Below are 27,843 nucleotides of genomic sequence, written 5' to 3' on the forward strand. Positions count from 1 at the left end.
AATTGCAAAGATAGTCCCGGTTCCAACCAATACTCGATATATTCGATACCCAAGCCTAGTCGTAGGTCATACTAACTACATGGAAAGGTCGTAGGTCATACTAACTACATGGTAAGGTCGTAGGTCATACTATCTACATGGTAATGTGGGGAAATGTTTGTTTGTGTGGAGACTGAAGTCCAGCACACCGAGGACATCCATGCCTCCCTCTCCCTCTGTCCGCACAGCAGCAGGAGCATCAGGCTGAGTTAAGAGCGTGTTCAGTTAAGAGAATCAGCGCAGAATGGCCCTCACCAGGATCCTGATTGCTGGAGGGCTGCTACTCTGCCTCTACACACTCTGCTCCTCCACAGCAACGCCAGAGCCGTGAGTGTATAAACACACACACACACACACACACACACACACACACACCGCAACGCCAGAGCCGTGAGTGTATATACACACACACACGCGCACACACACACACACACCGCAACGCCAGAGCCGTGAGTGTATATACACACACACACGCGCACACACACACACACACCGCAACGCCAGAGCCGTGAGTATACACCCCCCTCCCCCACAGATCACCTCTCATACCTCCAGACAGATCACCTCTCATACCTCCAGACAGATCACCTCTCATACCTCCACACAGATCACCAGAGGGTAATGGGAACAGAGGGTAGTGGGAACCAATTGAGAGATAAAGGACTATAAGAAAATAGATGCTTTGTGGTTCCCTTTTTGAGGTGGGATGTGTAGTCTTTGGCACGCTGACAGGGTTCCGTGTATACTGCAGGTCTTCTTTGGCATGCTGACAGGGTTCCGTGTATACTGCAGGTCTTCTTTGGCACGCGGACAGGGTTCCGTGTATACCGCAGGGGTTATTTGGCACGCGGACAGGGTTCTGTGTAGTGCTGGGCGGCATGACCAAAAATGTATATGACTGTATTTTTCAAAATTCGGTTTCACGGTATATGACTATTTTTTTTCCCATGCCTAATCAGGTGTTTAGCATTTTCTACTGAACAGAACAGAATTCATGTGGATGTCTTGTTAGCCAACCATGACAGTCAGGATCTCTGCTAGCCAGCTAGTATTGTTCAGTTCATGTCTAGAACATGCTTTACTTGCTACCTGGATAATTTCAGCGAATATTTTTAAGGTGAAATGAAAGATCGCCTACTAGCCAAATAGTCACAGATGTGGAAAAATCTCTGTGGAAACTATAGAAATTTCGTGCCGGGAAATCCCTTAACGTTTTTCCTTAACTAAGGAAACCATTTAAGGTATTCTGTGCAACACCCTTAAATAAATCCCTTACCCTTTACTTTTAGGGGGCAGCTGTGGCCTACTGGTTAGTGCTTTGGACTTGTAACCGGAGGGTTGCCGGTTCGAACGCCGACCAATAGGCACGGCTGAAGTGCCCTTGAGGAAGGCACCTAACCCCTCACTGCTCCCCGAGCGCCGCTGTTGTTGCAGGCAGCTCACTGCGCCGGGATTAGTGTGTGCTTCACCTCACTGTGTGCTGAGTGTGTTTCACCAATTCACGGATTGGGATAAATGCAGAGACCAAATTTCCCTCACGGGATCAAAAGAGTATATATACTTATACTTATACCTAAGGAGAAATTAAGCCTTAAGGGTCGTTGAACATTGAAACAGGGGTCCTGTCTGAAACAGTGTCGTGCGGTGTAGAGTTCCGAACATTGTCTAATCAAATGCACCGGTATGGCGGTACAGTATATCAAACATTCATATCATAACGAAAATATACACCGGTATTTGGTGTGAACCGGTATACCGCACAGCACTAGTTCCATGTATACTGCAGGTGTTCTATCTCCTCATTTGCAAGCATGAGTGAGTGGCATTAAAACATCCCCTTAGTCATTTTAATGGTCATTTAATCTGTACAAACGCTCAGAGGGAGTGTGGGGAAACACATTGCTGTAATCTGTACGAATGCTCAGAGGGAGTGTGGGGAAACACATTGCTGTAATCTGTACGAATGCTCAGAGGGGGTGTGGGGAAACACCTTGCATCTCTGTAGGTCGTTCCTGGTGACCTTCCCTGCCCAGATGAGGTCAGCATCCGAAGCCAAACTGTGTGCCAGCCTCCAGAGTCCTAACGAGACTCTGCGCATGTCCATATATCTGACCAGCGGAGACGAGAAGAAGATGCTGCACCAGGAGACCTCAGACACAGACTTCCACCGCTGCGTCCACTTCCAGGTCAGTAGCTCACCTGCAGGGCAGGGGCCAGGTACATTACATTACATTACATTTGGCTGACGCATTTTTAGCCAAAGCGACTAACAACATGGTAAACAGTTTAAGTTTTAGAGCAATTCTCAACAATATTAGGACAATTTAAAAAACATTAGAGTACAGTAAGAATAAGTGCATCAGTGAGTGCTGTTTTTAACAGTTTTTAAAAACTGTTTTTAACAGTTACGTGTCAGTTTAAGACGGCTGGTGAGTGCTAGGATCAGCAAGACTTGTTGTAAGTGTTGCTATGAGAGGAGATGTTCTCTAAAGAGCTGGGTCTTCAGGAGTTTTTTGAAAATGGAGAGGGATGTCCCTGCCCTTGTAGGAACTGGCAGTGTGTTCCACCAGCGAGGAACAACAGATGAGAAAAGTTTGGATTGGCCTGAGCGTACCGGAGGTAGAGCTAGACGTCGTTCGTCTGAGGAGCGCAGCGGTCTGGAGGTAGCGTATGTCTGTATGAAGGCATTCAAGTAGGGGGGAGCAGAACCGGAGACTACTTTGTAGGCAAGCGTTAGAGCCTTGTATTTGATGCGGGCCGCCATAGGTAGCCAATGTAGCTGGATGAGTAGCGGGGTAACATGTGCCCTCTTGGGTTGGTTGTAGACCAGGCGCGCCGCCGCGTTCTGGATCATCTGAAGTGGTTTCACTGCGCAGGCTGGGAGACCTGTCAGGAGGGCGTTGCAGTAGTCGAGTCGTGAGATGACTATTGCCTGAACCAGAAGTTGGGTGGCATCTTGATTTAAGTAAGTCCTGATTTTCCGTATATTGTAGAGTGCGAAACGGCATGACCAGTATCCTGTACATGCACACCTGTACATGCACACCTGTACATGCACACCTGTACATACACACCTGGAGAGCAGGGGCCAGGTACATACACACCTGTACATACACAACTGGAGAGCAGGGGCCTGTACATACACACCTGGAGAGCAGGGCCCAGGTACATATACACCTGGAGAGCAGGGGCCAGGTACATACACACCTGGAGAGCAGGGGCCAGGTACATACACACCTTTACATACACACTTGGAGAGCAGGGGCCAGGTACCCCCACACCTGGAGAGCAGGGGCCAGGTACCTCCACACCTGCAGGTCCAACTACAAGCACAGGTAGACTGGGCCACAGCGTGCTCTCCTCAAGCTCCAGATAGCAGACCGGATGAAGTGTGTGTGTGTGTGTGTGTGAGAAATGAGCAGGCGATTGTGCTGCCCCCTTCTGCTTATATGTAGAGTGGCCACTCTACCTGCTGTAGGTTAGCCAGTGATTGTGGTCACTCTACCTGCTGTAGGTTAGCCAGTGATTGTGGTCACTACCTGCTATAGGTTAGCCTGTGATTGTGGTCACTACCTGCTGTAGGTTAGCCAGTGGTTGTGGTCACTACCTGCTCTAGGTTAGCCAGTGATCTTGTGATCTTGTGTTTACAGGCCCCATCGGTAAATAAAGACTCTGTGCAGAGTATCAAAGTAGAGGTCGAGGGTCGTACATCTCACTGGACATCAGAGAGACGGGTGAAGTTCAGGCCAAAACCTGATCCCGTGACCTTCATCCAGACAGATAAACCCATATACAGCCCAGGCCAAACAGGTATGTCCTCCTATAGACGCTTGATACAGCCCAGGTACGTCCTCCTATAGACGCTTGATACAGCCCAGGTACGTCCTCCTATAGACGCTTGATACAGCCCAGGTATGTCCTCCTATAGACGATTGATACAGCCCAGGTCAAACAGGTACGTCCTCCTATAGATGCTTGCATATACAGCCCAGGTACGTCCTCCTATAGACGCTTGCATATACAGCCCAGGCTAAACAGGTACGTCCTCCTATAGACGCTTGCATATACAGCCCAGGCTAAACGGGTACGTCCTCCTATAGACGCTTGCATGTACAGCCCAGGTACGTCCTCCTATAGACGCTTGCATATACAGCCCAGGCTAAACAGGTACGTCGTCCTATAGACGCTTGCATATACAGCCCAGGTATGTCCTCCTATAGACGCTTGCATATACAGCCCAGGCTAAACAGGTACGTCCTCCTATAGACGCTTGCATATACAGCCCAGGCTAAACAGGTACGTCCTCCTATAGACGCTTGCATATACAGCCCAGGCTAAATAGGTACGTCCTCCTATAGACGCTTGCATGTACAGCCCAGGTACGTCCTCCTATAGACGCTTGCATATACAGCCCAGGCTAAACAGGTACGTCCTCCTATAGACGCTTGCATGTGGTCGCAGAGTCAGTTGTTGTACACACCCAGATGGTCCAGTTCGAGGTCTGATTCTAACTCTGATTCTCACTTGCAGTGCATTTCAGAGTTGTTACCATGGATACAGAGTTCATTCCCCTTCAGCAAAAGGTGAGTCCTGCTGAGTTTTCTGACTGTTTGTGTAGTGAGGTAGACGTCCTCTAAGGAGCTGTACTGTAGTGAAGTATACGTCCTCTAAGGAGCTGTACTGTAGTGAAGTAGACGTCCTCTGAGGTAGACGTCCTCTAAGGAGCTGTACTGTAGTGAGGTAGACGTCCTCTAAGGAGCTGTACTGTAGTGAAGTAGACGTCTCCTCAGGAACTGTTGTGTAGTGAGGTAGACGTCTCCTCAGGGACTTGTGTAGTGAGGTACTCCCTCTTATTAAGCCTGATAATAAGCCTATCATTGGTCCTTAATGGTGTCTGTTAGTCACTTAGTGCGGAGCAAACCAGAAGTCTATTATCTATTATTATTCTAATTGACACATACTGCCCATGTTCTGCTCTTGACTTTAAAATAAGAAATGCCAGATTTTGAAGCTGCTCTGCCTGAAGCTCATAACTGCCTACCTGGCATGTGAATTACTTTAGTCAACGGAAATGTACGTGTGTGGGCTGAATCTCTTAGCTGAGTGCTTTTTTTTTCTCTGTATTTTGTTGCTCATATTGGGGAGTTTGGCCCGCTCTCTCTGAGGCGTAATTCAACATACAAACTAAATGTCTGTGGCTCCCTCTACTGGTAGGTCCTAGTACCTGTAACTGCCAACGGCTCGGAGCAGTTCCATGCACTGCTATGGAATCGATAGATAGAGAGAGAGAGATAGATAGATAGATAGATAGATAGATAGAAACTTTATTGATCCCCAAGGGGAAATCCACCATCCATTCCAAATATTCTGGTCTCTGTGTTTAAAAACCAACACTATAAAGCACTAATCATCATTTAAATAAAAATAAAAAAGCACTAATAATTTCTCTTCTGTCTCCACAGTACAGCCTGGTGACACTTGAGGTGTGTACATAACGGTGTTTTATATTATATTTATCTATCTTACGTGCCTTTATGTTTACTCCCCCACACCATGCTGTGTTTCTCCCTCGGAATTATTCTGTAGATTAATACAGTAGTCATCTCATATTCCACTTAAAAATATCCTTTATTAAAGGAGAATTCCGGTGTGATTTTGAACTAAAGTGTGTTGAAACATGATAACGAGTGTGAACGTATGTCTCATAGCTCACAAAAATAATTCCGTGGAAATGCATGGATTCCAGTTGCTGCTACTGGAAGCAACTGAATCCATGCATTTCCACTGAATTATTTTTGGAATCTGATCCCTTATCATACCTGTTCGTTCGTACTCGTTGCTCGACTTATCGTGACTAAATTCAAGATGGTGATCGAACGGTAAAATTCCTTAAGGTACTGTCTGTATAAATCGTCTTGTAAATAAACTACCAGTGCTTTTTCAAAGTTCTCCATGTCTCGTTTTAAATGTCAAGGTCCTCGGAAGTCTACCAATGAAGTATGGAGCTACTTTGAGCCTCGTAAATGGTGTAAAACAGTGATTTATTTGCATGGCTAGGCCGATGCCCGAGGCACCGCAACGAAACACTGTTGGTAGCATTGGCTAACTAGCGCCAGAGTTCTGAGTGCAGGGGACAAGCCGAGGTGAGCTATGAGACATACGTTCACACTCGGTATCATGTTTCAACACACTTTAGGTCAATATCACACCAGAATTCTCCTTTCAATTCCTTTATTAAATATCCTTTATTAAATTCCTTTGAACTTGACCATACATATTGTGTGAGTCTAAGGAAAAAGTGCTTGTAGACTGAAGTTGAACTGGTGCAACAGCAGCACAAGTGTTAGAGTTCTGTTTTCTCAAAATGTGCGCTTTCATCAGAGTATTAAACTCTGTCGCTTGTTGGCCGTTCTCAGGATCCTCGTGGCAACACCATTGGCCAGTGGCTGAACGTGTCGTCGGAGCGTAAGATGCTGCAGCTGTCTCACACCCTCAACCCAGAGGCTGACCAGGGCTACTACATGCTGTCTGTGACCGGAGAGCAGGGCGCAGGGTCGCACCAGTTTCAAGTGAAACAATATGGTATGTTGTTGTTGTTGTTGTCTAGCGTGACACGTGTGTGTTGTGTGCTGGTAGCCCGGCATGGACAGAGGCTTCTTGTCCCAAAGTGGGCGTGTCCCTTCGTGCTAGTCCTTCTCCAGAGTCCCACTTTCATTCCAAACTGATGTACATTCCACACTCATATTCATGTGCAGATGTACATTCAACACTCATATTCATGTGCAGATGAACATTCCACACTCATATTCATGTGCAGATGTACATTCCACACTCATATTTATGTGCAGATGAACATTCCACACTCATATTCATGAACATTCCACACTCGTATTAATGTGCAGATGAACATTCCACACTCGTATTCATGTGCAGATGAACATTCCACACTCATATTCATGTGCAGATGTACATTACATACAAAAGGTTGTGTATTTAGCACAAGAATATATCTGTTATAAAGTCATCCATGTATTTAGACATTGGTTGGTTGGAAAACTGTCTTGGTGGACAGCCACCAAATCCATGAAGTGATGAGTCTGACATTTTCACTCGATACACATTTGGCCTACAATCTTTTTAGTCTATTCTTGTCAGATGAGCAATCCTTCAAGATGACACGCTATACAGCTTTGTTTGTGTTTATATATAATATGTTATACATATATAATATGTATAGCTATACAGGTTTGTCAGTATGTTTTTTAGGATGTTTAAGAATAGTGTAAAGCCAACTGGCACGTTTAGGATAATAACGTTTTTGGTTACCATGGCGTCTCTTCCTCCTTTCAGTTTTGCCCAAGTTTGACGTGACGCTCAACAGCCCAGAGTCAGTGAGTGTGGGAGCAGCAGAGATCCGACTGCAAGCATGTGCCAAGTAAGTGACATGGGGACGGGTCATTCTCAGGAAGTGACATGGGGACGGGTCATTCTCAGGAAGTGACACGGGGACGGGTCATTCTCAGGAAGTTCATGTGCTTTGCCTTCAGAATGTGTGAAAAACATGGATGCCACAACAAAGGTTAAAACATACGCTCACTTATCTTCAATACAACTGTGTTTGCTTAAAAATATGGTGTAAGACGCTGGTGAAAGGATATGCAGATTTCAAGTGACAAAAATGGCAAATTCCCAAGTTCACATTAAAATTGCTGGACATGAAAGTCCACATGGACTACAAATGAACTACGTGATGACAAAAGTGACAACGAGCCCCCAACTGGGCAACTCCGGTGAAGTACAACAATAACATCTTCAAATAAAGTGATCCGGTGAAGTACAGCGGCCATTAAACGGATACATCTTCACACAGAGTGATCCGGGCTGCATCCCAAAGCTCTCCTCGCTCCTCCTGCTAGTGCCCCGGAAATCGTTCAAAGCTCGACGTCATCGAGGACGTCTCGTTTATCTAATTGTTCCAAGCTCGATGTCATCGAGGACGTCTCATTTATCTAAATGCAACCAGAGGAGGAGAGAATGAGGAGAGGAGAGAGGCGACAGCGCCGATACAGCAGGAAATACGAGAGCATCCTATGGGGAAGCGTTTTCGGCCGAAATTTGGCGATCATGGTCCAAGTCAAGTCAACTTTATTTATATAGCGCATTTCATACAGAGGTCATTCAATGTGCTTTACATAAACAAAAGCAAACAGGAATAGCTGATAAAAGCATAGAAGGGCAATAGTCAATGAATGGTTTAAAAAGTAAAGAATAATAACTAGAAAAGCATTTCCTGAAGGAAATGCAGTGCTTGAAAATGCAAAAATATGAGGTAAAATTAGCCTGGGTGTTCCCATGCTGCCTTGCGTGCGATTTGATTCACGCTGCTAAGGCAGCCTGGAGACCATGGAGCAAAATTTTCGCCTGAGATAGGAGACCAATCACAGAACAAGGGGGAAAGCAAGACGATGATGACCTATGCACAGACGCATTTGATAGACATCCGTGGCACCCAATAAACGGATCTGGGCATTTTTTTCAAATACGAGAAAATGAACGTTTGGTTCCCAGACCACGTCTCATTGAGAAGTGGTGGCGCTAGCCAGGCTAAGCTAAAATATCATACAGAGTAAAAACAAACTATATTGGTTGCTAGGTAGATGAGGTTTAATATAGTTGGAATGACGGAACAGTTAAATAGGTGGATAGTTTATATGGTTAAATTATTTGCTAGGTAGATGAGGTTTAATATAGGTGGAATGACTGAACAGTTAAATAGGTGAATAGTTTAAATGGTTAAATTATTTAGGTAGATAGTTGACGATAACTAACAGTTGGAATGGCTCTAATGTTTCCTAGCAGTTATGTTAAAGGAGAATTCCGTTGTGATATTGACCTAAAGTGTGTTGAAACATGATACCGAGTGTGAACGTATGTCTCGTAGCCCATCTCGGCTTGTCCCCTGCACTCCAAAATCTGGCGCTAGTTAGCCGATGCTACCAACAACTTTTTCAATGGTGGTGCTTCGGCATCGGGCTAGCCGTGCAAATAAATCACTGTTTTACACCATTTACGAGGCTCAATGTATCTCCACACTTCATTGGTAGACTTCCGAGGGTCCTGACATTTAAAACGAGACATTGAGAACTTTGAAAAAGCACTGGTAGTTTACTTACAAGACTATTTATACAGACCGTATCTTCACGAAGTTTAGCGTTTGCAGCCATCAAAAATAATTCTGTGGAAATGCATGGATTCCAGTTGCTGCTACTGGAAGAAACTGGAATCCATGCATTTCCACAGAATTATTTTTGGAATCTGATCCCTTATCATACCTGTTCATTCTTACTCGTCGCTTGACTTATCGTGACTAAATTCAAGATGGCTGCAAACGCTAAACTTCGTGAAGATACTGTCTGTATAAATCGTCTTGTAAGTAAAATACCAGTGCTTTTTCAAAGTTCTCAATGTCTCGTTTTAAATGTCAGGGCCCTCGGAAGTTTACCAATGAAGTGTGGAGATACATTGAGCCTCGTAAATGGTGTACAACAGTGATTTATTTGCATGGCTAGCCCGATGCCGAAGCACCACCATTGAAAAAGCTGTTAGTAGCATCGGCTAACTAGCGCCAGATTTTGGAGTGCAGGGGACAAGCCGAGATGGGCTATGAGACATACATTCACACTTGGTATCATGTTTCAACATACTTTAGGTCAATATCACACCGGAATTCTCCTTTAACTATGTTAAAGATAATAATGCTAACCAAGTTACTTAGTTAATTTAGCTAATGTTTTCTAGCAGTTTTTTTAAAAATGTTAATGTTAATGCTGTTAACTATGCTAACTATGTGACTTAGCTAACTTAAGCTAATAATTTATAGCAGTTGTGCTATAATATTAAGAATGCTAACCATGGGACTTAGCTATTCATATTTAGCAGTTATGTTAACTATGTTAACATGCTAACTATACTAACCATGTGACTTAGCTAACCTAGCTAATCATTTTTAGTGGTTATGTTAACTATGTTAACTAGCATGTTAACATGTTAACTATGTTAACCATGTGACTTAGTTAACTTAGCTAATCATTTTTAGCAATTTTGTTAAAAATGCTAACAAATTTAGCAATGCTAACTATGCTAACCATGCTAACTAGCTACAGTAGGTAGGAGTCATAGTTGATGACAAGTGTTGACATAGTTGATGACAAGTTAAAAGTTGTTGATAGACAGCTAGTTTAATAGATAGATAGTTTAATGATAGTTTAAAAGTTGAATGTAAAAAGTTCAGTAGTTTAATGGGTTACATTGTTTAACAGTGGATTATTGTAGTGAGGACTTATTTTGACAGTTTTGGGCAGAGGAAACAGTTGAATAGGATGTGTAGTGTTAATTGACCCAGATTGTATGCTTAAAGCCTGAGGCTGCAGGTGGCCTGAACACCTGCCATAGGATTCTAATTGCTTAACGGCCGTATTATGATGTCATAATCGGCAATGTTAAGTCTATGCAGATTTTTTAGAAGTTTTTCTTTAATAGTTTAAAAAGTATAAAAGTTTCAAAGTTGAAAAGACATAGCAGCTTGGTCCGTTTGAAGACCTACGTTACGAAGTTTGAATGAAGTTTCTAAGTTAAACTGTTCAAGAGAAATAGCGTACGGAAAAAGTGGTAAGCAAATAATAATAATAAGAAGTTGTTGCCTAGGAAGAACAGTACAGTGCATTTTCATGCACTGTAATAAATATGTAGAAACAGTTTGGTCTATATTTAAGTCTATATTTAAAACTGGCTACAGTTGGGGCCTTTTTTGATGTCAAAAACCTGACAGTAGGTTTTACTAACAGGTTTTTCACCTGGGACCATGGAAGCATGCCTGATGGGTATTTAGGTCCTGCTCCATTTACTGATTTATAAACAAGTAGTAGTGCTTTAAAGTCAAGTCCCTGCAGTGGCTTCCAGTAAGTCACAGAATTAAGAATTGGAATAATGTGGTCAGTTCTTTTAGTTTTTGTTAGAATCCTAGCTGCACTTTTGTATCACCTGAAGCTGTTTGATAGTCTTTTTAGGAAGCCCTGTGAACAGTCCATTGCAGTAATCAACCCTGCTGGAGATAAATGCATGAATGAGTTTTTCTAAATCATGTTTTGACATCAGCCTTCTAAGTTTGGCAATATTTTTGAAGTGGTAAAAAGCTGATTTAGCTATCGCTTTCATGTGGCTGTTGAAATTTAGATCACTGTCAATTAATACACCAAGATTTGTAATCGTATTCTTTGCGTTCAACCCTTTTGTGTCAAGGAGAGTGGCAACCCTAAGTCTTTCCTCCTTTTTAACAAATATAATTACTTCAATTTTTTCTTTGTTCAGCTGAAGACAAATTTGAAACATCCAGGTGTCGATTTGTTCTATACACTGATACATAGATTCAAGAGGACCATAATTGTTTGGTGACGAAGCGTGTCATCTTCCACACCACCCATCTTGCAGTACAGCTGCAGTTGATGGAGGTTGTTTTCACCTGTTAAGCATTGTGATTGTGTTGGTTTGTAGCCTTTAAGCGTTGTGCTACTGTGTGGTCTTTTAGCCTTTAAGCGTTGTGCTGCTGTGTGGGCTTTTAGCCTTTAAGCGTTGTGCTGTGTGACCTTGTAGGCCGTGTTGACCTTGTATCCCGTGTTGACCTTGACCTTGTAGGCCGTGACCTTGTATCCAGTGTTGTCCCTGTTCTCAGATACACGTTTGGGGCGCCTGTGCCAGGGAAGGCTACTCTGTCTTTGTGTCGAGAGTCGGATATCCGAGGAGGCGATGCCGTTGATCCCACACTATCAGTATGTTGGGAAGAACTGGTGGAGGTAAGGATATACTTCCAAACTAAATGATCAACCTCATAGTTATTCACTCTTCTGTAAATGTTGCCTCAATATGATTGATTTCTATATTAACTAAATTAACATTAAAATGTAAAATAACATTTGTTATGTTTGCCACACATTTATTTCATTTCTGCATTTAAAATGAAGTTATAACAGTAGGGATTAAAGGGCCAAGTAGACCATACTTGTCAACCCTCCTGTTTTTTCTGGGTTTCTGACCTATTTTAACTTTTTTCCCACTGCCTTCCCATCTTAATATTTTTTTCCCGTAAAATATCCCATATTTTAATACTCTCATAACATTAGCCCTACCACCGCACCTGTCAGTCTATGTAGCCTACTGTTGTCCTGTTGCTACCCCCTTGCCCTTCCAGCAAAGCAGATGTTTTCAAAGCATTGTTTTGCTTGCTTGAAGGCAACCTAGTGATATTAGTCTATTTAAGATAACAGCGTGGTTGTTGTGAGCATGATTTTGATGCCAATCTGTAAGCCAAATAACGGTAGACCTAGCTCTACACCTTGTTTAGCTAGTGCAGCAGTTTTGTTGTCTGATCTTCCTGTTGCTATCAGCAAGAATTCTATGTTGATGTTCTCGTATTTTGGGTGAGACCTGGGGGATCTCCCTTATTTTCAACGCTCAATGTTTGACAGCTATGAAGTAGACTGACAAACACTTCCTGAGGCTGTGATGATGCAGGTTTGTGGAGTGTTTAATTGTAACTGTGCTTGTTTTGCCCACAGATGGACAAGTCTGGCTGTGGCTGTTATGCATTCTATATGGCAACATTTACACAGCAAGACTTGAACAAAAAACTGAGAGATATCCTAATATTCAAGGCCACAGTAGTTGAAGAAGGAACAGGTAAGCCAAAGCGACCCTTTTGTAAACTGTTTGTCCACCAAAGGTTCCTTGTCTATATTTCATTTTGTATTCAGGTATCAGTCGTTCAGAGGTCAAAAACATAGATTTGGACTTCTCTCTTGGGAAACTCTCCTTTGCTGATACACCAGACGTAATTGAGGACGGGGCAGTTATGGAGGGCAAGGTAGGTGAAAAGGTTGTCTCTGCTAACACATCTGCCATGCATGCACTACGGTCATTTAAAATTCTTCTCCATCTTTCAAATGCCTCTCCGTAAACTGTAGTCTTATTCCTCCCCTGCACATGGAGCTTGTTCAAAATATGGTGAGGGTTTTTAGTTTTGGTTGAATATAACGTTAGCACATGTCTAGGTCTGTACTTGCTGTATTATTGGGTAATGGGGACTGAGTTTGGGGAAAGTTTCCTCTCTGATGTTTTGTTTGTGTTTGGTTCAAATACCATCGAATGTGACATCATCTAGAATTGCTGACGATACCTTTGAGTTTTGACCACCAGCCTCCGGTATCTTGCCATACAACCTTTCACTAGACTTATGGACTGTACCTTTTTAAGTATTTTCACATACTGATCTTGGTGCTGTGTGAGTGTGAGGGGAAAGTGATTCAGATACTGACCTTGGTGTTGCAGGATTTGATCGAAAAAAGGAGATTCAGCCAGTTGTCTTGTCTGATCAGTGCTATGAGGTACATTTCTGGAACCAGTGGCAAAGACTAGCCAGCGGAAAGCACAAAGTCACACTGCGTTTCCTTTCTCTACAGATCAAAGCGACCCATTACAATGACACTGGCATCGCTAGGAGGATGGTCCATCTGTTCAAAGGTCCGAGATGGAATGCAGAGCTTCTGCTGAACCTGACCACAGACTCCGCTGGAGTAGCCCAGTTCTCCCTCAACACAGCTCCTTTCCCAGGGGACTTTGAGCTCTTTGTAAGCTGGTCACTACAGTCAGTTCTCCCTCAACACAGCTCCTTTCCCAGGGGACTTTGAGCTCTTTGTAAGCTGGTCACTATAGTCTTCTGGTCAAATTAGTAAATGCACTGCAGAAAAGCTACGTCTAGTGTCTATGTGAACGTGTTATGTATAGATTGTGCACAAGCTAATGCTAGTATATTTGAGTCTCTGCGTGTGAGTGCATGATGTGTATATTCTACACAAGCTAGTGCTAGTGTAGTTGAATCTTTGTGTGAGTGTGTCATGTGTATATTGTACACAAGCTAGCGCTAGTGTAGTTGTGACGGTGCTTTGTGGAAGATCCAGGCATTCCTCCTTTCTCGTCTCTAATGCCTCTTCCTTTCCAGGCCAGCCTAACTACAGACACCGACACATACAGACCATATAACACCCCATACTATGACTCGGAATCAAAGTCTGTGTCCAGATTAAGAACAGCATCTCCAGACTCGGCGTCATCCAGCTCTCTGGCCATAATAGATGACAAAATAGATGGTGCTCTTCAGTGTGGCAAAGACGTACCCATCACCATTAAGTACACCTTCACTGGGGAGACTTTCAACGCAGACTCTGTGGATGTCATTTATATGGTATGTGGAATACAGGTTCCATTCCAGACATCTAAAGTCATTTGAATACTGTATGTCATTAGTTTTCCTTGTTTGTTGCAGGTTTTATCAAGAGGACAGATTGTTCATCATGGCTTTGCTGAAGCTTCAGTGAAGGGTTCTCCACCAGTAACTCAGGGTGAGGTTTCCTTCCGGTTGTCCGTCAGTGCTGAGATGGCCCCCTCAGTGCAGGTCCTGGCCTACTGTGTCTTACCCAGTGAGACTTTCCTGGCTGACAGCAAAACCTTCTCAACGGAGAAGTGCTTCGTAAACAAGGTACCACACTACAGCATGATGTTGTCATTGTAGCACACTACAGTGCAATGGTGTAATAGGAGCACACTACAGCATGATGTTGTCATGGTAGCGCACTATAGCATGTTGTTGTCATGGTAGCGCACTACGGTGTAATGGGAGCACACTACAGCATGTTTTTGTCATGGTAGCGCACTATACCATGTTGTTGTCATGGTAGCGCACTACAGTGCAATGGTGTAATGGGAGCACACTACAGCATGTTGTTGTCATGGTAGCGCACTATAGCATGTTGTTGTTATGGTAGCGCACTACAGTGCAATGGTGTAATGGGAGCACACTACAGCATGTTGTTGTCATGGTAGCGCACTATAGCATGTTGTTGTTATGGTAGCGCACTACAGTGCAATGGTGTAATGGGAGCACACTACAGCATGTTGTTGTCATGGTAGCACAGTTGAGCATGTCATGGTAGCACGCTAGATCAAGGTTGTGGAAAGTTTTCTTTGTCCTCCTCTGCTGCTCTGTGATTGGTTGATAATATGCTGTTGTGTACACAGGTGTCGGTGCAGTTCTCCCCCCCTAAATCGGTTCCTGGAGAGAAGAGCTCCCTGCAGCTGTCTGCTCAGCCTGGCTCTCTCTGCGGCCTCAGCGCTGTGGATCAGAGCATCTACATCCTGGAACCTGGGAAACGCCTGAACGCTGACAAGGTTACCAGCACCATGACGACATAGATCTGACCCAGAGGGGACCGGGCCTCTGATGCCCATATGTGTTACTGCCCATTACGGCCTGAAGAGAGGAGGGGGGTGATAATGATGCCTGATGAGAGGAGGGGGGTGATGATGATGCGTTCCTCTTCCCCTCTAGGTTTTTGATTTGTTACCACCGATGGACTCGTTTGTTGATTATGAAGTTGAAGATCCAGTAGAGTGTCTGAAAGTGAGACCTCGGCGATCTCGGTACTATCCTCCGCAACACTCTGCAACTGATGCCTTTGCAGTTTTCCAGGTCTGAAAAATAAACACTTGAACACAGAATAAGTCCATATCCTAATGTCCATAATATCTGTGAAGGAGGAGTCTATCTGCGTCTGTGTCTGTTTTAGAGGTTGGGGCTGAAGGCTGCAACTAACCTGGTTTTGCGTCTTTGTCTGTTTTAGAGGTTGGGGCTGAAGGCTGTAACTAACCTGGTTTTAGGGACACCAGACTGCTTACTGTACCGGGGGGAGACGTACCACAAGGGATTTGGTAAGAGCACTTCAACATGAAACACACTGTAGACCTTGAATTGAGACACTGTAACCTAATTTAACAATGAGGCTCATTTTACTTGGTGTTTGTAGACCTGACCAATGAGGCTCATTTTACTTGGTGTTTGTAGACCTGACCATTGACCAAGGCCTCTGATTACGTCAGCTGCTCTGGCCTCTTTTTCCTCCGCATGAACGCGTGATGCATGAACATCACCTGAATGTCTTCCATTTCCGCGGCCTTTGATCCATACAGGGCGTATGCTGGAGGGACGGTGTCCCAAACTCTGACGTACTCCAGAGGACAGGACCTCTACAGTCCTGTGTCCATGCCATCGCCATAGCAATTAACACTACACAGTCCTGTGTCCATGCCATCTCCATAGCAATTAACACTACACAGTCCTGTGTCCATGCCATCTCCATAGCAATTAACACTACACAGTCCTGTGTCAATTGTGGGTTAATCGTGATTAGCACCGGTGCCCTGACGGGGGTGAGACTGGGGAGGGAGCAGAGAGGGCAGTTACTACAGGACTCTGCTGCACAGGAGCAGAGAGGGCAGTTACTACAGGACTCTGCTGCACAGGAGCAGAGAGGGCAGTTACTACAGGACTCTGCTGCACAGGAGCAGAGAGGGCAGTCACGTGATCCGTTGCCCAACTGAATTGTGGGTCCGTCGCGTCGCGTTTCTCCCGCCGCTCGCGTTGAGGAGTTCAGCTGTTGCTGCACCGACAGAAGGCACCGGCCAATCAAGCCAATCTACGGACGCACCAACCAATCACATTACGGCTTTACTTTAAGTCATTTGCATAGCTACCGTCGGGAACACCCACTGGAATGCGTTGACTGAACGCAGCTGTGTGTGGGAGCCGTTACTGCAGGACTCTGCTGCACATGAGTTTGTTTCTCCCTGATGGGGTATCCCGAGCTGGCCTATGAGTTTGTTTCTCCCTGATGGGGTATCCCGAGCTGGCCTATGAGTTTGTTTCTCCCTGATGGGGTATCCCGAGCTGGCCTATGAGTTTGTTTCTCCTTAATAGGGTATCCCATTGCAATTGATGCTGTACTACGTGCTCCAGTGCCGGAAAATGTTGGTGTGACTGTTCGTACAATCTTCCCTGAGACGTGGATCTGGGAACTGGCAGAGGTCGGGTAAGTGGCCACGTAGAATCAGGGATCCTGTTTCCAGCACTAGTCTCCAGCCCCATCACCATTGCTCCCCATATCCAGCCCCATCACCATTGCTCCCCATATCCAGCCCCATCACCATTGCTCCCCATATCCAGCCCCATCACCGTTGCTCCCCATATCCAGCCCCATCACCATTGCTCCCCATATCCAGCCCCATCACCATTGCTCCCCATATCCAGCCCCATCACCGTTGCTCTAACGTTGCTCTAACGTGTCTCTTCACAGGGGGTCTGGAGAAACACAAGTCCCTCTCACTGTCCCTGACACCATCACCACCTGGGAGATGGAGGCGTTCTGCCTGTCCCCCCAGGGCTTCGGTCTGGCCCCCCCAGTTCAGCTCACTGTGTTCCAGCCCTTCTTCCTGGAGCTCTCCCTGCCCTACTCCATCATCCGTGGAGAGACCTTTGAGCTCAAAGCAACAGTTTTCAACTACCTGCCCCAGTGCATCATGGTATTACAACAGTTTTCAACTACCTGCCCCAGTGCATCACGGTATAGCAACAGATCATGCTCTGAGCATAAGGACTTTGAACCTTCTGGTAGCCAAAGTGTGTTCTGATTGAATTACTTAATTAGCTGTGTATGTGTGTGTGTGTGTGTGTGTGTGTGTGTGTGTGTGAAACTCGATTCCCTCTCTAGCTTTTTATTTCAACATACCGTATTCGCCCCACAGGGTTACATTGTAGAATCATCCGACGTTGGTATGAAACATGGTGCCCATGATTTGAGTTGTCCGAACTCTTTTTTTATATATATATATATATATATATATATGGCTCTGTTCAATAATATACTGTGTAATTCAATTCAATTTATTGTGCTTATAGAGCGCCAAAACATTACACATGCATCATGGCGCTTTACAGAATGTAGGCAATCAGAGAAACAGGACAGAAAGAAAAGAAAGAGAGAGAGGCCCATGGGTAACAGGGAAAAACTCCCTAGAATTGGAGATACATATAGGAAGAAACCTCGAGCAGATCCACGACTCAAGGGCCTGACCCATCTGCCTAGGGTCAATACAGGACAGTAAGGTCTGTGTACATGACAAATGCATATGATAGTCAGATGTAGAGAATAAGACATGGTGTTAAAAGCACTTGAGCTAGTGCTTGAGCTTGAGCTGTGTACCGTTGCATCTCGTGTGTGTGTGTGTGTGTTAAACGAGTCCCTCTCTGGTAGGTCACAGTGTGTGTTAAACTCAAATCCCTCTCTGGTAGGTCACAGTGACTCCAACCCCTTCATCAGACTTCACTCTGACCCCCTCCTCTGATGGCCAGTACTCCTCCTGTCTGTGTGCAGATGGGAGAAAGACCTTCAAATGGACACTGGTGCCCTCTGTATTAGGTGAGTAACGCTGAGAGAGTTAAAGGAAAGTGGGTAACTTTATTAGACACTGGTGCCCTCTGTATTAGGTGAGTAACGCTGAGAGAGTTAAAGGAAAGTGGGTAACTTTATTAGACTCTGGTGCCCTCTGTATTAGGTGAGTAACGCTGAGAGAGTTAAAGGAAAGTGGGTAACTTTATTAGACTCTGGTGCTCTCTGTACTCTGTGAGTAACGCTGAGAGAGTTAAAGGAAAGTGGGTAACTTTAGTAGACACTGGTGCTCTCTGTACTCTGTGAGTAATGCTGAGAGCGTAGAGACACTGTAGTAGTGGACACTGCTGAAGCTGACCTGGGAAACTTGCCTGCAGGAGAGATGAACGTGACTGTGAGTGCGGCCGCTGGGCCGTCCCAGACTCGGTATGGCAATGAAGTGGTGACCGTCCCAGAGAGAGGCCGCATAGACGCAGTCACTCGCTCCCTCAAGGTCAAGGTAGGCCTGCCAGTAGTCCTGCACAAGATCAGTCATTTTGAAGTCCCAAGAAAATCTCCAAAGAACCTCTAGAGCTAAAATCACACTTCTAACATCTGTAACTTCTCTTCTGTAAGGCTGAAGGAACCGAGAGGGTTCGAAGTTTCAGCTGGCTCTTATGTCCAAAGGGTGAGCTCCAATCTTCTGTATCTATAGTTCACGTGTTGTCCTTATGCATACTCTATGGAATGTATTAATAGATTCTTGTGTTAAATGGAAACTGATGCTATTCTTGCATGCACTGTTATGTCCATATAATTTGCCCAGACCTTTAAACATGTTAGACCACTGGCCATTGGCCTGCTTGGCCCCCAACTCAGTTCCATGTTGTATCCACAGGGGGCGCCCTGACAGAGGAGGTGGAGCTGACACTCCCAGGGGATGTAGTTAAGGGATCAGCCAGAGCCTCTGTGTCTGTGCTAGGTACCAACAGTCACATACAACACACGCTTCATATGCACAACAGAGCCTTACTTTGGCTGGCTGACTGCTGAAACCCTAACCATGTTTGTCCAAGAGAGCCTTACATTTGCTGACTGACTGCTGACACCCTAACCATGTTTGTCCAAGAGAGCCTTACATTGGCTCACTGACTGCTGAAACCCTAACCATGTTTGTCCAACACTCCATGCCTCCTGCAGGGGACATCTTAGGTCGCGCTCTGAAGAACATCGACAGCCTCCTGCAGATGCCTTATGGTTGTGGGGAGCAAAATATGGCCATCCTCTCCCCAAATATCTACATTCTGCAGTACCTGCAGAACACTGGCCAGCTCACTGCAGACATTAAGGAGAAGGCCACCAATTTCCTCAGGAGTGGTGAGATGTTCTCTTCCTTTTGACAGTAGAGGGCAGTAGAGGGCACATGTCTATGTTCATTATTATGTATCCATCCTGGGGGTCGTTTCTAGAAAGCGTCGTTTGCTAACTTGCGTCGCAACCTTGGTAGTACGCTCCATCGTTCTTGGATTTGGTGTTTCTAGAAAGGGTAGTTCGAACTCTCAATTGCAAACAAGGACGCAAAGTTTGGTCGTTTGAACTACTGCCCCTAGGCAGTCGCACTTGTGTCGTTCCTTGGTAGTTCCTGTTGGTGTCCAGAGCGCCTAACCAAAAATCAATACCGCCTAAACAAAAATTGCGAAGTGGATGTTTATCTCGTGACTCAATGATTGATATATCCTGTTGCTTAATTTTGATTAAGACACTGACTCCCCTACTTGGCTCATTCTTGCTATTTATGTTAATTCGAGTATTGCCTTGCCTTTAGTATTATAATCTTCATAGACTCTTACAACAGCAGTGATAAATGGTGTAGTGGCTAGAGCAGAAGACTTGTTATCCCAACGTTGTAGGTTCGATTTTCTTATGATGTGAGATTGTCCTCTTGCTTCTCGCTACCTGCAGGTGAACTGTGTGATACGTAGATTAAATTGTTTTTGACTGATGTCTTGTACCTATGGTCTCTCGATGTAGAGTAACTATATACATAAATATGTATGGTCAAATCCTATTGTTGTGTCTCGTAGGCCTACTCTTACTCAGAGATGAAAAGAAGAGGATGCGAACTCCGGCCGAGCGCGCAGTGCACCAACGCGCTGCCGTTAAGCCACGAGACAGTTAATAACCTATGGGATACCCAGATATTTGTCCAGGCTATATATTTTTTCCAACACAGATATTTAACACAAATAATGACTCATATGGGTCTGCTTAAGTTAACTGTTTTATATGCTTGCAATAGGTTTAGGTTTTGGCTGATGGCAATGCCAGCATTAATCACTCGGTTTAGATTAGATAAATGTCGACATAGGCCGTGACAGAACATTTCTAGGGGGTGGGGTATTACACGTTTCCACTGTTTCCACCAATGATGTGTATCGCTGCATCATCAACAACGTTGTTGGAACTACGGTGTTCGAACTTCGGAGGTAGCGAATTGCGACACAGGTACGATGCTTTCTGGAAACAGGTGTAACCGTGTCGTTGTTTGGTCGCAAGTTGCGTCGTACCATGGTGGTTGAGCAACGTCGTTGCTAACTTTTCTAGAAACGACCCCCTGGATAGTGAACCCCTGAACAAGATGGCACCTCTAACTTTAGAGTTCTGTGTGGTAGGCATGACTAATGACTATTTCCCATTTATCTTTGTAGCACCGGGTTGAACCCCTTTTGCCTTCAGAATTGCCTTAATTCTTTATAGCATACACTACCAGTCAAAAGTATGGACACACACACACACACACACACTACATGGTACAACAATACCTACAACATCCAAAGTATGACCGAAGACAAAGCTCTCTAGAAATATATTTCCATGTGCCACATTTCATATTCTTCACTGTTTACCTCTATATCAAATTTGTTGATAATTGATCATTTTATTGATTTGATATTATTAAAGCCAACTTCATTCTTTTGAAGCAGTGCCTCCCCGTGGCCACGCCCCTGATCTTTAGCAGATCTCGATCACGTCTAAATGCATTGAGTTGCTGCCATGTGATTGGCTGAATAGATATCTGTTAATGAGCAGTTGAACACATGTGCCTAATAAAGTGGCTGGTGATTTGGAACATAATGATGCGTAATCAACAGGATACCAGAGGCAGCTGAACTACAAGCTTCCTAATGGAGCATACAGCACGTTTGGAACAGGAGAGGGAAACACATGGTGAGTCCATCCTGGTTCACAAAGTAAGACACCTGTAGACCACAAGACTGTTGATGTTGTTCTATCACATGGTTTTAATCTGGACGTGGTTGATGTAATAGATACTGCATGCTCCGACCACAAATCAGTAACGTTTAATGCGCCGTTTCCCATGATGCAACACATGGCTACTAAAACGTCACAGTGCCACTCAAGGAGGTCCTCCCCCTCTACGGCCTCAAGTGCATCCTCCCCGATCCTCATCTGCACTGAGCACTGAACAGGTGGCTGTGTTTAAAGCTAATTGTGTTTCTGCATTAAAGCGTAACTCTCACCAAAATGCAACCTAGGGTCGTCTTGTGAATGTACCCCGAGTCAAACTTTCATTTAAAAGCATAATTAGGATATAAATATTGTAATGTCCTTTATACTGGAGTTGATGAATCATCTCTTGCAAGAGTTGGTACAAAACGCAACCGCTAGACTGCTTACCAGGACAAGGAAACAGGAACACATCACTCCAGTACTGCCGGCCGTGCACTGGCTTCCTGTTAAATTTACAATCCAGTATATATCCAGTGTTTTTAAATGACTAAATGAGCGTGCTCCCGGTTATGTCCCAAACATGCTGAACTTTTCCACTCCATCACGAGCACTAGGATCTGCATCCCACGCAGAGCTGCAGAGCCCGAGCGAGGAGCGGAGCGGATGGGACTTTGTTGGAGCGCTTTTTCCCCTCTGTTGTGCTCATGTCATGTCTTCGGAATCAAACCAAGACCGTTACATTTTTAAAGATATTGGCCATAGTACGTTCGTTAGGGATGGAGTTGCTAAATATTTTAGAAAGGAAACTGAAAGTCATAGCCTAGGGCCTACTGTACAAGCGTACTATTCCTACAAAACAACTAGATGCTAATAATGTAGAGCAAGAACAACCATGTGATGGTTCCAGTGAGTAAAGATTCATTTTGGAATTTAAGGAGATGTGGAATTTTGCGAAAACATGAGCGTTACGGAGAGCAAAAACGTGAGCAATTAGAATATGCTTCATATCAAGTAGCCTAAGGCTGAAGTATAACTTGGATGCTAAACCTGTGTTATTTAGGCAATTAATCCCACTGATCCTTTTAGTTTTAGGTTTATGTGTATTGACGTTACCAAGCTTGTTCTGTCGGTGTGGCATTATCTTTTACAATAAATGTTCTATGAGTGACATTGCCGTAGCTCTAAGATCTTTGGGATTTACGTTTTCTAAGGTGACAATTCGGCTTGTAGATTATTTCTTCCTCTTTTAAATTGGAGCGAGCGTGGAGCGATTTCACTGGAGCGGGAGGATTTTGAAGTGGAGCGAGATTGAGCGGAGCGGCCTGATGTGAATTTGAGCGGAGGAGCAGAAGAGTGGACAGCCACCTGAGCGAGGAGCGGCCGAGTGAACAGCCACCTGAGCGAGGAGCGGGATATTCGCACCGCTCAGCTCCACTCACTATCTCTGATTCCACGCACACTTGGACACACCCCCTTCCTGCAAACAGAAAGGTGACTGTGCTTTCAGTATCCATGCAACGCCTCTGGAACAGCTTACCACCGGAACTCTAATCGGCATCACCTATGACTGTTTTTAAATCTTTACTAAAAACCCATCTCTAGTCTTCAGCCCCAGCTGTGGCGCAACTGGCTGGGGCACCTGCACCGTACGGCGGCGGCCCGGGTTCGATTCCCGCCCCGTGGTCCTTTCCGGATCCCACCCCTGCTCTCTCTCCCATTCACTTCCTGTCACTCTCCACTGTCCTATCATTAAACACATAAAAAGACCAAAAAAATATTTAAAAAAATGTAATATAATAAAAAAAAAACATCTCTTCAGACTTGCTTTTAATAGCCACTGAGCCTGTGGAACTATGGATTTGATGCCACTTGTATTTTGTCTGTATATTTATACGTCTGTCTCTCTCTTGTTTTGTTTTTGTCTGGAGGTGTCAGCTGTAGTTGATGCTTGAATCATCTTTTAAACTCTGTCTTTTTTAACTGTGAAGCACTTTGGAATGTAATGTGCTATAGAAATTAAAATGACTTCGTACAATGCTTAGACCACAGCTCTTACCTCTGGACAGAAGCAAAGTCAGCGTTGTGTTCATCTCTTCTCCCAGGCTCACTGCATTTGTGTTGAGGTCGTTTGGAAAAGCAAAGTCCTTTGTCTACATTGATCCAAAAGTTATAACGGATGCGAGCACTTGGCTTGGAGGAAACCTTCGACCAGATGGTGCTTTCAATATGCAGGGGAAACTCTTCCACAACAGAATGAAGGTCTGACCTGTATGATGCTACTCATAAACAAACTCCTTATTTGGGATGGATGCTGAATTTTCAGTGTTGATGAGGGTTTTTCATTGTTTTCTAGGGGGGTGTAAGCGATGATGTAACAATAACAGCTTACATCGCTGCATCAATGCTTGAGCTGAATATGAGCACTGTTACGGTAGGTAAATCTGTCTCAAACCATCTCTATCAAAGGTTTCATTCAGATGCTTTATCTTTTCCATAGCTGTCTGAACATGACTAGAAAGTCATACCCCTTTGTACCACTCATGAGAAATAGAACCTTTGACCAGAATGTTTAAAAAAAGAATCTATTTTTATTACTTCAGTAAGAAACCATGAGGTTCCTGAAGTCCTCCGCCAGTAACCGCTCCAACACCTACACCACCGCTCTGCTGGCCTACACCTTCAGCCTCGCTGGGGAAGCAGACCTCCGAGCTGAGCTGCTGAAACACTTGGACAGTGTAGCGACCTCTGCTGGTAGGACACATTGTGCAGTGTGCCAGAACCGACATTGATGAGCAAACACGTGCACCTGCTCCCTTCATCTCCTACGGCTCGTGTCTATCTCATACGGCTCGTGTCTTTATCTCATACGGCTCGTGTCTTTATCTCCTACGGCTCATGTCTTTATCTCATACGGCTCATGTCTTCATCTCCTAATCTCATACGGCTCATGTCTTTATCTCCTACGGCTCATGTCTTTATCTCATACGGCTCATGTCTTTCTCATACGGCTCATGTCTTTATCTCATACGGCTCATGTCTTTATCTCATACGGCTCATGTCTTCTCAGGGAGTCTCCTGCACTGGTCTCAGTCCTCATCAGAGCAAGCTGATTCCCTGGCGGTGGAGACGAGCGCTTATGTGCTGTTAGCTGTTCTCACCAAACCCGCGCTGACGGCTGCAGACTTGGGCTATGCTTCCAGGATCGTCAACTGGCTGGTGAAGCAGCAGAATCCGTATGGAGGCTTCTCTTCCACACAGGTGCTCCACACACCTTTCTTTTCTAAACGTCGTGTGTGTGAGCTGGTCTCCAGCTTCAGTGTTTGCCCGTGCTGACGGCTGGGTGTGTGTGTGTGTGTGAGATGGTCTCCAGCTTCACAGTGTTTGCCCGTGGTTGCAAAGGGGCGGAGAATTTCTGGTAAATTTCCCGTTTATTCCTGTTAATTCCCATATATTCCCGTTAATTCCCATGGAAAGTTTCCAACTTTGAAAATTTCTGGAATTTTGCAACCCTACTGATGGCTGTGTGTGTGTGTGTGTGTGAGCTGGTCTCCAGCTTCACTGTTTGCCCGTGCTGACAGCTGGGTGTGTGTGTGTGTGTGCTGACGGCTGGGTGTGTGTGTGTGTGTGTGTGTGTGTGTGCTGACGGCTGGGTGTGTGTGTGTGTGTGTGTGTGCTGACGGCTGGGGGTGTGTGTGTGTGCTGACGGCTGGGGGTGTGTGTGTGTGTGTGTGTGTGTGTGTGTGTGTGCTGACGGCTGGGGGTGTGTGTGTGTGTGTGCTGACGGCTGGGGGTGTGTGTGTGTGTGTGTGTGCTGACGGCTGGGGGTGTGTGTGTGTGTGTGTGTGCTGACGGCTGGGGGTGTGTGTGTGTGTGTGTGCTGACGGCTGGGGGTGTGTGTGTGTGTGTGTGTGTGTGTGCTGACGGCTGGGGGTGTGTGTGTGTGTGTGTGTGCTGACGGCTGGGGGTGTGTGTGTGTGTGTGTGTGCTGACGGCTGGGGGTGTGTGTGTGTGTGTGTGCTGACGGCTGGGGGTGTGTGTGTGTGTGTGTGTGCTGACGGCTGGGGGGGTGTGTGTGTGTGTGTGTGTGTGTGTGTGTGCTGACGGCTGGGTGTGTGTGTGCTGACGGCTGGGTGTGTGGGTGTGTGTGTGCTGACGGCTGGGTGTGTTTGTGCTGACGGCTGTGTGTGTGTGTGTGTGTGCTGACGGCTGGGTGTGTGTGTGTGTGTTCTCTCAGGACACGGTGGTGGCGCTGCAGGCTCTGGCTCTGTACGCCACCAAGGTCTTCAGCCCACATGGGTCCAGCACAGTGACCGTGCGGTCAGCAGGGGGCGACACACACCAGTTTGATGTGAACCAGCACAACACACTGCTGTACCAGGAGGGGGCGCTGCGCCACGTTCCTGGGAAGTACAGAGTGGACGTGAAGGGCTCTGCATGCGCTTCTGTGGGGGTCAGTGGAAAAGAACTTCTCCTCTGTTTCTAAACTATTGATGATGGATACTCTGTCCGTGACATTTCTTCACATCTCTTCTGTAACAGGTCGCGCTCTTCTACAACATCCCCACTCCCAGTAAACATTCAACCCTGAGCATTACGACTCAAGCCAAGCCTCTGACTGAGGGACAGTGCAACAAGGCCAATGGGCAGCAGGCCTTCAGCCTCCACATCACAGTCCAGTATGTGTGTGTGTGTGAGCTGGTCTGTGCTGACGGCTGGGTGTGTGCGTGTGGGCAGCAGGCCTTCAGCCTCCACATCACAGTCCAGTATGGAGCTCCATGCAGCGCCTGCTTCTGTTCTCTTTGACTGAACTAGTCTGACCGCATCCGTTCTAATAGTTATTCCTCCTTTCTTGTGCAGATACACATCTGTTCTAATAGTTATTCCTCCTTTCTTGTGCAGATACACATCTGTTCTAATAGTTATTCCTCCTTTCTTGTGCAGATATAACGGACCACTGCAGAGCACCAACATGGCGATAATAGATGTGAAAATCTTATCTGGGTTCACTGCTGACACTGAAAAAGTAAGTTGTCCAATGTCCATCCTACGTCTGTGTGCACCATCCATAATGTTGCTGATGGAGGCTGTGTGTGTGTGCACCATCCATAATGTTGCTGATGGAGGCTGTGTTGGTGTGTGTGCACCATCCATAATGTTACTGATGGAGGCTGTGTGTGTGTGTGCACCATCCATAATGTTGCTGATGGAAGCTGTGTTGGTGTGTGTGCACCATCCATAATGTTGCTGATGGAAGCTGTGTTGGTGTGTGTGCACCATCCATAATGTTGCTGATGGAGGCTGTGTGTGTGTGCACCATCCATAATGTTGCTGATGGAAGCTGTGTTGGTGTGTGTGTGCACCATCCATAATGTTGGTGTGTGTGCACCATCCATAATGTTGCTGATGGAGGCTGTGTGCACCATCCATAATGTTGCTGATGGAAGCTGTGTTGGTGTGTGTGTGTGCACCATCCATAATGTTGGTGTGTGTGCACCATCCATAATGTTGCTGATGGAGGCTGTGTGCACCATCCATAATGTTGCTGATGGAAGCTGTGTTGGTGTGTGTGTGTGCACCATCCATAATGTTGCTGATGGAGGCTGTGTTGGTGTGTGTGTGTGCACCATCCATAATGTTCTGTGTTTTAACAGCTTCAGGGCAGCAGGTTTGTGGACCGAGTCGACAGGAAAGATGACCACATCCTTGTGTATCTGTCAGAGGTAAGAATCCTGGTTTTCACTGAAACATGCTGCACCTACTTGCGCTCTGTCCATCTGATGTGATGTGATGTGTTTCTTTTGATTTCCAAACAGGTTCCAAAGGATATACCTGTTCACTGCGAACTGACCATCCGACAGGATTTGCCAGTCACCAACCTGAAGCCAGCAGGGGTCAAGGTGTATGACTACTACCAGACCAGTAAGACTACTCCATAGACCAAGACCAGCATTACATATATGTATAATTACATTGCCATGGATACAGCAGTGCTAGTAAGCCCCTGACCAATGAAATCTCTCTCTCTCTCTCAATCAGGTGACCAAGCTGAGGCTGAGTACTCCTCCCCTTGTGCAGGTCAGTTAGTCTGCCGAGTCCTCTAAAGAACGATCACAACAACAGGTCCCAATATTCTATTTAACGTGTGTGTGTGTCCTCCCCTTGTGCAGGTCAGGGGACAGCTGAAGGAAGAGGTCATTAAGTGGAAATTATTTTGACATTTCAACCCTTTAACTTGCTGATGTGT

General features: G+C 45.4%; 2 long non-coding RNA genes and 1 pseudogene across 2 annotated transcripts; all 3 read left to right on the top strand.

Moving 5' to 3' along the window:
- Nucleotides 1–128: 128 nt before the first annotated feature.
- Nucleotides 129–27,843, top strand: LOC143131805 (pregnancy zone protein-like; annotated as a pseudogene).
- Nucleotides 11,836–12,938, top strand: LOC143130821 (uncharacterized). The gene is made up of 3 exons (XR_012988006.1): nucleotides 11,836–11,888; nucleotides 12,651–12,771; nucleotides 12,846–12,938. It is a non-coding gene; the product is annotated as an uncharacterized LOC143130821 (long non-coding RNA).
- On the top strand, nucleotides 26,327–27,315 carry LOC143130820 (uncharacterized). Its single transcript, XR_012988005.1, has 3 exons — nucleotides 26,327–26,362; nucleotides 26,541–26,622; nucleotides 27,251–27,315. It is a non-coding gene; the product is annotated as an uncharacterized LOC143130820 (long non-coding RNA).

The sequence above is a fragment of the Alosa pseudoharengus genome, unplaced genomic scaffold (assembly GCF_046254945.1).
Source record: "Alosa pseudoharengus isolate Yale_2024_CS ecotype anadromous, Long Island Sound unplaced genomic scaffold, YU_APseudo_1.1 YU_APseudo_1.1_scf_18, whole genome shotgun sequence".
NCBI lineage: Eukaryota > Metazoa > Chordata > Actinopteri > Clupeiformes > Clupeidae > Alosa > Alosa pseudoharengus.